Raw genomic sequence first — 7,949 nt, forward strand, 5'->3', positions numbered from 1 at the left:
TTCCCATTCCATAAAACATTGAAAGATGTGGAAGAAATACAATGATATTTATAGGGTTAATAGTTATTTTGCCTCCTACCATATGGAGCGAATCCCAAAAACAACCTTGTAAAAAAACACACAAAATTTTGCCATTTGCATAATAGTAGAAGCCCTTACCACTAGGCTATTTGTTTTCCTTTTTTAATAGCTTGCATCAAAATATATATATTACATAAGTACTGTTTATTTTTCAAAGTGATTTTAAATGAGTATTATTCAAATATATTTCATATGAAGATGTTTTCATGTTGGCTGCATTTATGGTAAAACATACCTGAGTTTTAATGACTTGACTACTGTCATGTCATGGTGTATATTGTGTTATGCAGGCTGCATATGTGGAAGCTAATACAGGTTCTGTAGTGAATGTCATGACCGATGTCATGACATCCGTGTGTGACAGCAAGAGCTGTTATTTTTTATTAAATGTGTTTCCTGATTTCTCTCAATTATCAGTTTAGGAAACCTTTTATTGTGTGCTGAATATTTCGTCCAGAAGACCATGCTAACAGCACATTCTGTAACAACCAGATGACGTGTAAATTAGGTTAACTTGGTTAACCCTAATTTGTTTCTAAAAAAGCCCAAGGCCCAAGAGCTGCATATAAAAAGACTGCAATCCTAATTTGGAACGCAGACAAAAGAATTTGTGTATTGTGAAGAACCGTAGTTATGTAGCTGTCTCGTGTGATCCAAGCAATTGTCCTTGATGATTGCGTTGGAATAGGTTGTTTTTGTTAATTGTCACTCTAAACTTTTAAGCACGAGTGTGTGTCTCTTGATTGAAGCTTTTAAGCAGATCAAGGTATGTTTTTGAAGAGTGTCTTCTCTTTGTAATTGTTATATGTTTATTTGTAATCACTGTTGTGATTGAGGGGGAGTGAGTGGAGATACTCAGGTCTAGGAATAGGTTGGAATTTCATTGGGTAGGTTTTAAGTGAGGAGTTGTAAATGGGGGAGTTTAACTCCGAATTAATTATGCTTATATTGGATTCCCTCCTAGGCTTGGTAGCTCCCAGAGTAGGTTGTTTGAACCACTAGTGTAAAAAGTACAATATAATTTTAAAATTTACACCCGATATACTAAAAACGAGTGTAAATAAAAAAAATAATAGTAATTTTGTAAATATAATGTCATTTTAAGTATTCTCAGGGACAATATACATCCAATTTTTTAAAAACAGGTTTAAATTAAAAATATTATTATAATTAAATCTCAATTACTCCTGTTAAATTAAAAACGGGTGTAAAATTTTTATTAGCTGAATAAAATAATCTAAACATATTAAAAAATTACTACGTAGAATTGACCCAGATTCATCGAAAGTCGAAACCCAAATCTCCGTAACTCATTTCACAAAAAAAATTCACTCAGTGTTCTCCTCTCACAAAAAACACTTTCACCCCATTAAACCCTAAACTGCGATTTCTCACCTCTCTCGTCTAACAATTCATCTGCGAAATTCTCAAATTTGTATCACCGTCTCCATTTCCGACGGCTATCGGAAGAGGATTCTCTCACCATTGATGTCGATTTCACTGTTATCGGAAGAGGATGATGTCGAAGTCAGATCTTGCAACTGACAATTGTTTTTCTTCTGGCAGCACGGTAATGATTCCGGCGGCGAAACTTCATCTACAAAACGATAGTGTTCGGCTGTGGTGTTTTTCTCTTTCACCGAAGGGTACAAATTTAGGGTTCGGTTGTGGTCTTCATCTTAGGTATGTCTCTTTATGTTCATGTATGGTGATTGATTCAACAAAAATTTATACATGAGTTTAATTATGTGTGAATCTGGGTGTGTATTGTTCAACTTTTTGCATTGATCGTGTTTTGTAGACGCTTAAACCACAATAAGCTCACAGGACCTATCCCAAGAGAACTTACTCATCTTAAAAATCTCAAAATTCTGTGAGTATATTTCAATGTCTTTTTTCTTCTCTTTTTCATGTTCTAGAATGGAAAAATCCAAGTTCAATTTCATTTATCAGCTAATTTAAAAACTCATTGTGATTTTGCAGTGATTTTCTTATAATAACCTCTGTGGAACAATACCAGTAGATGGTAACTTTGGATCTTTCCCAGCAGAAAGGTATTACACTGACTGGTTTTTCTAATGTTAGTCTGTTGAAATTAACAAACTCCAATGGCCTGTAAATAAACATGTCCTGATGAATCTACTAGTTTAGCTCTTCCGAAGTTACAATACAGTTCCTCGTATTTACAGCTTGCATGTAAATTGTAGTTTCAGTTAGTAGAGTAAAACCAAGATCAGTTAGTTACCATTATACATATACCACGCCATGGTTCTGAAAATCATCGGTTGAATTAATTCCAACATGAACTCTGCTGAAAACATCAAGCATCTTCACGTAATATACACGACTGCATCACTTTTAGTAACTATTACCTTAATGTTATCAAGCAACCTAGAAGGTCTCATTTGTATCAAGCTTACTATTACTCAACTAAAATTGAATGACCATGTTTGATATGCATGAGATGATAATTGATTTGGATCAAAATCTTTAAAGATGAGATACATAAATACTTCAGTGGCCCAGAACTGAAAGGACTGGTTCCATATGACTTTGTTGAAACTGTAGGTTTAGAAATTAGAGAACCCTTGAATCAATTATTTAATCGATTTAGTTGGCGATCTCATCTAATATGAATAAGATTTGTGTTAGTGTTATTGTTGTCCAATGCATCCCTCGATGCTAATGAATGTAATCATTTTATGTCACCGTGTTGTATTGATATCCTCATTTTTATATGCTAGTGAACTTTGATTTTCATATGTTCATATACCATATATGTTGCATTATTTTGCTCCTGTATTTTGTATGGCTAATTTTTTTAGATTTGATGCTACAGATTCGACCAGTGTTTAGTCTCTTCACTGTCATTAAAAGGAGTCAAGGATGCTGGATATGAGAAAATGACGGTTGTGCAGGAGGAAACCCTTCTAGTAATTCTTAAAGGTTTGTTGTTTTTCATAGATATAGTGTCATTTTTGTGTGGTTATGTTCTTCCACTTTTTCCAACCTTGCTTTTGGGATGGGATCTTTTTCTTGTGATAATATATTTTGTTTCTATCATATGTAACTACATAATTATTCAGTTTTCAAAACAAGGAGTTATTCGAATTGATAATATTAAGCAAGAAAGAAAGTATCCTCTTCTTGATTTGATTGAACATTGTTCTCATATATCTTATGTTTATCTATGATGGCGCACTTACTCCAATTTAGGGGTGTTCATAGGGCATGAACTGCACTGAACTGAACCATATTTATGGTTCGGTTCAGTTTGCAATAACCATTTCTATAAAAATTCAATTAACTACTGAAATGGTTGCAATTCAGTTTAAAACTAATTTATAACCAGTTTATATTTATAAACTAGTTTATAATCAGTTTGAAATTTTAAACCAATTTTATATTTTGAACTCTTTTAAAACCAATTTTTTTAATTTCATAAAATTTTATATTGAAAAATTATATTTTTTAGAATATTTATTTTCAAAAAATAATAAAAAATTATGTTTTGAATTTTTTTTATAATTGTCAAGAAAATTTATATTCAAACCAAAATTCAAATGGTTCTGCAATAATTTGAATTGCACACATTCTAATATTCAATAAAGATATTTCCTGAATCTGTATTACTATAATTTTATAACAATTCATTAATTTTTCCCTTTTAAATTTCCATCATCACCCTAAATTATGTGTTTCTTTTTCGTGTAAAAAATTGATATTATTCTATTGATATTTTGTTTTATGGATGAATTTTACGTTCAACTGATTAAGTGTGCATCCTATAATTATAATATCACCGAGAGTTGGGAGAGGAAGTGTTTTCAGTCAAATTCATTGGATTTAATTCGATTTACAATAATGTGCTTAAATCAAAATATTTAAAGTCCAAATACTAACGATTTTACGAACAAGAATTAAAAAGAAAGAGAATAGAAATAACAAAGAAAATTGTCTGTGAAAAGGTAAATTTTGATTCTATACAAGATCTAATAGCTCTTATACTACATGGTCACCTTATTTTCACGGAAAAAATTATTTTCGAGAAAAAAATTTCTTTTTGTTTTTTTTTAATTTTTGATTTTTTTTTAATTTTAAACATTTTTAAAAAAAAATTAATTTTTTTTTAGAATTTTTTTAAGAGAAACTAATTTATATAATTAAACCAATTTATAAAAAGAATCTGGTTCTGAACCAATTTTAAACTGAATTTAAATTGTTTAAATTAAATGGTTCAGTTCATTAACCATTTAAGTGGTTCAGTTATTTTATGGTGCAATACAATTCAGTTTCAGTATACAATTCAGTTAACCATTTTTTTGAACACCCCTACTCCAATTAACATTTCTAGGCAAGGATGTCCTAGCCACGGCTAAAACAGGCACGGGAAAAACAGTAGCCCTTTTTGGTAAGTCTCTTAAATTTCTGTTAGTTTGGGCGAATTAGTAATTAGTGGCCTCTCTGATAATCATCACTAGCATTTTTCTTCATATTTTGTCTACTTTGAGCATCATTTAAAGTAAGGTAAAGTGAATGTGTAAATACCTGTACACTGCGATAAGGCAAATAGTCAAACAAATGAGAAGATTCTGAACTATTCCTACAACACCAAACTTCTTGATGCAGTGTATTAGGAATTTTTTTATACTGTTTTAACAATCAGTCAGAACTATATTTAAGGATTAAATACTATTTTAAATATATTGCTATGAAAAGGGATTTTGAATATATTAATACAATACAGGAGGGTAGTGAGGATACACAGGCACAGGTATTGTTTGTAATTTCATGTTAGTAATAACTCTTTAGATACTTACATGTGTATATGCATATGCATCCATCATAGAACATTTTTTGGATCTTTATTTATGGTGCTTTGGATCATTTCAGGTCTGCCAAATGCATTTAGTTGCACCATTAGAGAAGCATTTCCCTTTACTCTATACTATTCTGCAGGAGCACATTGCAGATGATGTTGACTATAAGGTTTGCTTTATAATCTGCGACTATATTACCAGCATGCTTGTGTCCATATGAATATATTTATGTCCTGTTTACACATTTGCTCTATGTTTGTGACTCTATTATGTGTTTACCAAAGTGGTTGTGTCTGATATTGAAAAGGAAAGTGAGACAATCTTAATTCCGTAAAATGAAAAAAGGCTATGAGTTTGAGTAGGTGAGATAAAAAACTGGAAAACTGTGGTGAGTATTCTCGCAACATAGTTGCAAAAGGCACCTCTACTCACGTCATACTTTCATGCTTAGATTATAGTGTACTCTACTCTCCTTCCTAATCTACTCACAATTTAAAAATGTGCAACATATAAGTATAGTTAAGTTGTATATATTTAGATATAATTAATGTATTAATAATAGTACATTAATAAATGAAATTTGGTTCTTTGACTAGAAGTTGTCCCCAATATGTTTAGATGAAAAACAAATTCAATAGTAGGTGGATCTTTGACTGAAACGACTATATTACCATGTACTTAGATTTCATGTCTTCTTTTTTTTTTTGGTGTTAACCGACCGGTATCCGCGGGGGAAAGGGGCCCCACGTGACTAATCCGGACCCGGGCTCGGAGGCGACGGCACCGTGGCCCCAGGGCGTTTTTGACGCCAGCCGGGATCGAACCCGGGTAATAGCCGGTTCCGTCCCTTTTTGGAGAAAGCTCATTTGCCACTTGAGCCAACCCTTTGAGGTTAATTTCATGTCTTCTTTAATAACAAAGCATTGCTATTTTATTTGTATCTAATTATGTCGATCTCTAAAAGTAATTTTTTCCACTGGATGGAGAAAACATATCAGAGATGAATGAAAAAGTTAGTTGAGTAACCTCTTTTCGTGGGGGTGGAAAAACTCTACCAGTTAGTTCTTTAGAAAAGCTCTACCAGTTACCCCAATATATTTATACACCAAACAATGCTGGGGAATCAGTCTTGTCCGGACCAGAATTCTTTGTGTTCTTATTTTTGAATCTATTGTCCTTTTTTGTATCAATTATATCAATAGTTACTATGATACCAACAGGAGCAATAGACGGTGTAGTGGTTGCTCCAGTGCTCTGTTTTACCATTAGTTATTTATTTTCTCTGTTTAGGATATCCCCTACTAATGTCAATATAATTATTGTTCTCATCGTTTCTCTTTCAATTTGCTCTGTCATGGGGATTGGTGTTTTTTTAAGAATGTACTGTGATCTTAAGTCTTAAGTCTGTAATTGCTAAGAAATTGAATAGTTGATAGTTAAAGCAGGGGCGGAGCTATAGCCCAGCGAGCCCGGGCACGCGCCCGGGCTCAACCCCTCATTTCGTTGTATACTCCCCATTTAATAGTTGGTTTTTTAGTTAACACTAGGGGCAAAATTAGTAATTTTTAGACAAAATTAAGGGCAAATTTAGTAAAAACAGGGTGTAAAATTTTTGGACAAAATTAAGGCAAAATTTTTAGACAAAATTAAGGGTAAAATTAGTATAAACAGAGTGTAAAATTATTAAAATAAAGTATAAATTTTTTGCCCGGGCTTCCTAAAATTTCTGGCTCCGCCACTAAGTTAAAGCAATGTTGTTGTTGCAAATGGAGAAATGCCAATCATGGTTATAATCAAGAGATAGATAGATGATGGTACGCGTACGCGTACGCTCCCTAATGATATCTGCAACGTCGTTCATTTGCACTTTTGCTTGTCATTGTTTCTTTTTAACTTTAGCTAATTGCGATTCCATGTATAAAATATCTAAAATATTTTAGTCATATACCTTGTTTTTTGTTCAATGTATTTGGAACAACATTTATTAGCCAACATCATTTGTGAGTTTAATATTCTTTTGCAAAGACTAATTCTAACTCGTCCTTTAAATAAGAAAATTACATATTTGTGAGTTTAATATTCTTTTTGCTTTTTGAGCAGTGAAACTGAGACAGCGTGGAATTGGTGGAGTTGTCATTGGAACCCAACAAGTTTGTTCGGCCTGAGACAATGTGGAATTGGTGGAGTTGTCATTGGAACACAACAAGTTTGTTCGGCCTCTTCTTGACTACAGGCTTTTGACTTAGATGGTTGTTGTGAATTTGTTTGGACTTCATGTAAAATATATGATTTTGTTAGTTGTTCTTTGCTTCAGTAGTTTTGTTAGTTGTCAACTAGTGAATACATTTTTGGATTGTATGTTGATATGCTTTTCTTGATTAATACATAATTCTCTCTTATTTTTATGTGTATGATTTTGTAGTATTTAAAATATTATTTTTAGTACAAGAAATATGAAGAAATGTGATAACTAAAATAGAGTGCAATGTAACATAAAATAGAGTGTAAATGGAATTAAATATAATATAAAATATAATATAATTTGTTCATTTATAAAGGGTGTAAATTATATTTAAAAAGGATGTAACTAAGAACGTATTTACACCCGATTTTTATTAAAAAGGGTGTAATTAAGAACATATTTACACTCGATTTTTATTAAAATAGGGTATAATTAAAAACATATTGATACCCGATTTTTTATTAAAATAGAGTGTAATTAAGAACGTAATTACACCTTATTTTATTAAAATAGGGTGTAATTAAGAACGTAATTACATCCAATTTTAATTATAACAGGGTGTAATTAAAAACGTAATTACACTCGATTTTTATTAAAATAGGGTGTAACGTAGAATGTATTTACACCCGATTTTTATTAAAATAGGGTGTAATTAAGAATGTAATTACACCCGATTTTAATTAAAATAGGGTGTAAACTAGAACGTATTTACACCCGTTTTAAATGGGTGTAAATTCGTTAGACATTTCTCACCCGGTGGATATACACCCGATTTTTATTAAAAATAATGGGTGTAAATTTAATAA

At 31.7% G+C, this 7,949-nt stretch overlaps 1 long non-coding RNA gene across 2 annotated transcripts; it reads left to right on the top strand.

Annotated features, from left to right (window-relative positions):
* Window positions 1-1,358: 1,358 nt before the first annotated feature.
* On the top strand, window positions 1,359-7,306 carry LOC131599232 (uncharacterized). Of its 2 annotated transcripts, none has more exons than XR_009282649.1 (6): window positions 1,359-1,764; window positions 1,883-1,954; window positions 2,065-2,135; window positions 2,921-3,027; window positions 4,436-5,070; window positions 7,002-7,306. It is a non-coding gene; the product is annotated as an uncharacterized LOC131599232 (long non-coding RNA). The 2 variants fall into 2 exon arrangements; XR_009282650.1 differs by having other exon boundaries at window positions 4,975-5,070.
* The last annotated feature ends 643 nt before the right edge of the window (window positions 7,307-7,949 follow it).

The sequence above is a fragment of the Vicia villosa genome, linkage group LG4 (assembly GCF_029867415.1).
Source record: "Vicia villosa cultivar HV-30 ecotype Madison, WI linkage group LG4, Vvil1.0, whole genome shotgun sequence".
Taxonomy (NCBI): domain Eukaryota; kingdom Viridiplantae; phylum Streptophyta; class Magnoliopsida; order Fabales; family Fabaceae; genus Vicia; species Vicia villosa.